Source organism: Eubalaena glacialis, chromosome 5, assembly GCF_028564815.1.
Source record: "Eubalaena glacialis isolate mEubGla1 chromosome 5, mEubGla1.1.hap2.+ XY, whole genome shotgun sequence".
In the NCBI taxonomy this organism is placed as follows: domain Eukaryota; kingdom Metazoa; phylum Chordata; class Mammalia; order Artiodactyla; family Balaenidae; genus Eubalaena; species Eubalaena glacialis.
This window is the reverse complement of record NC_083720.1, coordinates 61,120,720-61,126,637: the sequence shown is the minus strand read 5'-3', so window position 1 is coordinate 61,126,637 and position 5,918 is coordinate 61,120,720. Positions and strand designations below refer to the sequence as shown.

The 5,918-nt window shown below is 40.3% G+C and overlaps 1 pseudogene; it reads right to left on the bottom strand.

Moving 5' to 3' along the window:
- Positions 1 to 2,358: 2,358 nt before the first annotated feature.
- Positions 2,359 to 5,036, bottom strand: LOC133091777 (uncharacterized; annotated as a pseudogene).
- Positions 5,037 to 5,918: the final 882 nt, after the last annotated feature.

The window sequence follows — 5,918 nt, the reverse complement described above, 5'->3', positions numbered from 1 at the left end:
GTTTCTGAGTTACAGATATCCTCACCTTTCTAGATGGTTTTAGCAGAAACAGATGTATTAGTTTAAGTAGCCTTTGAAAAATCCATTGCAGCCAACAATATTCTTCCATACTACAAGACTATTCTATCAGAAAACCACTACTGCCATGCTGTTTCACTTGCCATTTATGATGCTATAGACCAAATAGTGACCCTCCACTGGAAGTGAACTAAAAGAACCAAATAGTTCCAGCAGTATGCCTAGAAGAAATACACATCTCCCATTGACACCCAGTGTTCCACGTTGCTCACGTCTTCTTTCCAGGTTGTATGTTGGGGCTACTGCTTGGCCTAACCTAGACCATATCTAGAACCCTACCCTAGTAAAAAGGAAGCCTGAGAAATATTGTTTTACTGAAAGACAATGTTGAAGAAGAATAGATACGGAGTGAGCTAATCCATAGAATACACTTTACTTTCACTATTTTGAGCACTCAACATCCATGTACATAGTCACCATATGGATGACAACAAAACTGCTGGGTTGGCCAAAAAGTTCATTCGGGTTTTCCCGTTAAGATGTTATGGAAAAACCCAAACGAACTTTTTGGCCAACCCAATATATCCTTGTCTAAAGAAACACCATTTTACTTCATAAAAATGAAATCCACTTGCCCTTTCACCTAAAGGTAAGAGGTAATGTTTCATTAGTCACTGTATCTTTCTCTGGCTAATGTTCATTCCTCCCTAAATTCAGTTACAATCCTGTGACACTGTAAATAAGGACTAAATTATATATTTAATAACAAGATTCATCCCGTGAATACAGTTACAGAAGAAAGAGAGAAGAGGGAAAGGGAAAATTGATTAACAAATATAAATATGCACATAACAAATGAAATAACACATTTAAGTAGCACCTACATTTCTCCTTTCTGAAATAAGTCCCAAGGCAATAATTAATATTTATAATTTTCTCCTTACCTTATCCCTCCATTTATCCTTGTCTTCATCCAGCAACTCCAATAGCCAGGACGCTGTACTTGTTGGACTGACTCAGACATTCTTGATACTACAGCTTGAGCCCTCAAGGAGTTTGCTGGCAGAACTCCCTCCTCCTCAGGAGAGGTTGATCTTTTTTCTTAAGCCCTTCAACTGACTGGATAAGGCCCACCCACCTTATGGAAGTTAATCTGCTTTACTCAGTTTACTCATTTCAATGTCAATCTCATCCAAAAAATACTTTCACAGCAATATCCAAACATGTTTGGTCAAATATCTGAATACCATGGTCTAGCAAAGTTGACACATAAAAGTAACCAAAACAAGTCCACTCTTTATTAGCTTGGAACCTATGCACATTACATTAACCACACCTAATCTCCAAATAAAGACAAAAGCAAGTTTATGCTTCCACTGAGCATGATACAACTATCCTGCAAACTGTGACAATGCACTACCTTTTCCCCAGAAGAGGATGCAAAGTCCTTAGTTCATTAATTTTATTCTTGATATCCTGTAATAACTTAAATACTGTGTTATAAAATTAATGATACTTAAATACTGTGATATAAAGTTATATTCTATTTTATATGATAGCAGAATAAGAGGAAAGAAAGCAAAGATATATCTATATATGTATATGTATGTGTGTATACACATAAGAAATTTTCATAATAAGGAAAAATACTCATAACTATTATAGTCATCATTTCTGTAACTTGTTACATGATTGTAGCTGGTATTTATAACTTTTTCCACTACCCATTCTGTATACTCTTCGTTCTCAACTGATCATGGTTCTTTACCCAAACCTACATTCTTAAAGGGTCTGGGTCATTAGTAGTCCTGCCTGAATTGGGTTGTTGTAATAGTTATCCAGTGACTTTAATCACAGGGCAAGGTAATGCTAAGAGGTACCCTAAGGGATCTCTGTATTCTTGACATCCTCTTCCTTATTTTCATTGTGTAGTAGCAATCCAATTACCTCTTGGGAGTCAGAATTAATTACTTCAACCAGTACAGTAATACTCTTTTCTGTCTGTTGATTCAGAGGCATGAGGAGCCTAAAGTGGCGAGGTGGCAATTTTAACTTCCAGTTTAATGGAATCATTGTTGTGCCTCCTGATAGAAGCCTCCTTCACTTTGGAACTAAGATCTCTAGTTCAGTAAATCATAAGACTAAAGGAACAGGAAGTGATTTATTTTACGGGTGAGTTACTAGAGGTAAGAGTGAGTACTGCCACTCCAATTTCCACCCCTTGGTTTCTGGACCCATGCATGGCTATACTGATTTAGAGTGTATACGGCCTTCAGGAAGACATTGCCCTGCCCTGTTATTGCCACCTGCTTGGTGGTGTAACTGATTCTTCGAAAGCTATTACACCATTACATTAAATCCAGTTTCTTCAGAATGGTAGGGAACATGGTAAGACCAGTGAATTCCATGAGTTTGGACCCACTGTGATACTATTCATTGTGAAGTGAGTTCCTTGATCAGAAACAATGTTGCATAGAATACCATGACAGAGGATAAAGCATTCTATAAGTCAACAGACAGCAGTTCTGCAGGCAGAAGAAGAAAATTCATGTCCAGAGTAAGTGTCTATTTTAGCAAGAACAAAGTGCTGTCCCTTCTATGATGGAAGTCATTCAATGTAAGCAACCTGCCACCTGGCAGCTGGCTGATAACCCTTGTTAATGGTGCCATACCGGAGACTCAGTGTCAGTCTCTACTAGCAGATCGGTACTCAACAGTGGCTGTAGCCAGGCTGGCCTTGGCAAGTGGAAGTCCCATATTGCTGAGCCCATGTATAACTCCCATCCCTTCCAACATAACCACTTTGTTCATGAGCTATTGGGCAATGACAAGAGTACCTACAGAGAGAGACTGACATCCAAAAAACAGATCATCCTATCCACTCAATTATCAAAATCATTTTTTTCTGGAGTCATTATTTAGTGAGCATTCACATGGGACACAAATATTTCACATCCTTTGCCCATTCAGAGAGCTCTATCCATATACCTCTTCCCCAGACCTCCTTGTTATCAATTTTCCAAATATGTTTCTTCCAAGTCAAATCATTGTCCATAGCCCATAGATCAGTATATAAATGTCTGCCTGGCCATTTCTACTTTCACGCAAAATGAACAACCAGGAGTAGTCCTTAAAGTTCTGCCCATTGAGAGGATTTCCTTTCACTTGTCTTTTAGGAACATTCCAGAAAGGGGTTATAGTGCTACAGCTGTCCATTTCTGGGTGGTGCCTACATTTCACATAGAAAAATCTGTAAACCAGGCATGACTTTTCTATACTTTTCCATCAACCGATTGTAGGGAACACCCCATGAAGCCATAGGTGCAGATTAGGAGAGAGAACATAGTGTAGCAGGAGTGAGGATCATTGGCATTTGAGCCACTTCTTAATGTAAATTACTTGTGCCTTTAGCACCTGCTTGAGCTTGATCTCATACATACCCCTTCCATTCGATGATGGGGTGCTGCTGTGTATGCCCAACTTTATGACTTGGTGTGTCAGATAACACCCAATTCTTGATAGGAGCTCAGGTTGGAAAGTAATTTGGTGCCCATGGATAAGGCTTCAGTCTTTACTAAGGCCCAGTAAAAGGTCAAGAGCTGTTTCTCAAAAAGATAGTAGTTATCTGCAGAGAATGGCAGAGCTTTGCTCCAAAATCCTAAGGGCCTGTGCTACTATTTACTCATAGGGGCCCGCCAAAGGCTCCTAACAGCTTCCCTATCTGCCACTGTCACTTCAAACACCACTGGATTTGGTGGATCTTGTGATGCTTGCACAACCATCTGAACCTGTTGCAGAGCCTTAGTTCTTGGCCCCACTCAAAACTGGCAGATTTTTGGATCACTCAGTAAATAGATCAGAGTAGAACACCCAGATAAGGAACATGTAGCCTCCAAAATCCAAAGAGGCCCACTAAGTATTGTGCTCCCCTCTTGGCTGTAGTAGAGGCCAGATGCAATAACTCATGCTTCACCTTAGAAGGGATATCTAAACATGCCCCACATCACTGGGCTCCTCAAATTTTCTTTTTTTTTTTTTTGGCTTGCGGGATCTTAGTTCCCCGACCAGGGATCGAACCCAGGGCCAAGGCAGTGAAAGTGCCGAATCCTAACCACTGGACTGCCAGGGAATTCCCAGATTTCCATTGAGGTATAAGGCCCCTGAATTTTTTTTCAGATTTATTTCCCTTCCTCTGACATACAAATATTTTAATGATAAGTCTAGAGTACTTGCTACTTCTTGCTCAGTAGGTCCAATCAGCATAAATGTTGTCAATATAATGGACAAGCGTGCTATCTTGTGGAAGGGAACGGCAGTCAAGATCCCTGTGATATAAATTATGACACAGGGCAGGAGAATTGATACACTCTTGAGGTAGGACAGTGAAGGTGTATTGCTAGCCTTACTATCTGAAAACAAAATGCTTCTGATGAGCCTTACAGACAAATGGAAAAAAAGGCATGTGGTAGATCAACAGCTACATACCAAGTACCAGGGGATGTGTTAATTTGCTCAAGCAATTAAATCACATCTGTTACAGCAGGTGCATTTAGAATCACCACCTGATTAAGTTTACAATAATCCACTGCCATGCTCTCAGATCCATCTGTCTTCTTCATGGCCAAATAGGCGAGTTGAATGGGGATGCGGTAACCATCCCTGCATTCTTTGAGTCCTTGATGGTGGCACTGATTTCTGCAATCCTTCCAGGAATTTGGTATTGCTTTTGGCTTACTATGTTTTATAAGTTGAAGCAGTTCTAATGGTTTCCATTTGGGCTTTCCCACCATAATTGTCCTCAATCCACAGCTCAGGGAACCAATGTGGGGATTCTGCCAGTTGCTATTTATGTCTATGCCAATGATGCATTCCAGAACTGGGGAGGTAACTGCAAGATAGGATCAGGAACCTACCAGCACCACTGTGGAATGGTCTTGAGCTAAAACTCCATTGATTACCTGACCTCCATAAGGGCATACTTTGACTGGTGGACCACAGAGATGTTTTGGGTCTCCTGGAATTAGTGCCAGTCAGAACCAATGTCCAGTAATCTCTGAAATTTCTGATGATTTCCTTTTCTCCAATGCACAGTTACCCTGGTAAAAGGTCATAGGTCCCTTTGGTGAAGGATGGGAGAAAGAATAATGGTATAAATTTTTGGCAGTGTAGCAGAGTTCTTCATGGGCACTTGGCTTCCCCCCTTTATTCAAGAAATTTTGGGTCTACAGACTTGCTCTAATCTGGGAATTTATTGACAGACCATGACTTTCTTTTTATGATTCAAGTTAGAACTTTGTTCATTTGATCTAGAACGCTTCCCCTTATATAGTGCAAGTAAGAACTTAGGCTTCCTATCTATTTCACTCCTAGAAACACTGTGATCAACTTGCCAACACCAAAGCTCTCTGCACGTCAGATTATTCAGGTTGCTGTGTTGACTCTATTGTCCATTATGGTAATCACACTTCTTTTAATTCTGGCAATTGAGTGCTGCCACCTGGCTCCTCCCACCCTGGGATCCAATTACTCCATTTCATTTATGCTTCTCAATTCAGTGGCAGCAGTTCCTGCTGTAATTTGTGACATACAAGAAGAGCAATCAGAGCTGAAGCTTCGTGACACTGAGGCGCCCTTCACAAATTTATTTTCACTGTCAAGGTAAAAGGTATGTCCTCTAGACTCTCCCAGGGTGGATCTTAAATGGTGAATCCATTCTAACATTACAGTCTTGCTAAGACATTGAAGCCCTTCCTCTACAATTACCAAGGGAGGTCTGGCATTTTAATTTATTTAGTGTGGGTCATCTTTTGGTGTTTGTTTCAGTCAATTCAGCCTAACAAAACATTAGAGATCTTTCTAACACCCTAAGCTGCAACATTAAACCCAGAATCTCTGTTTAA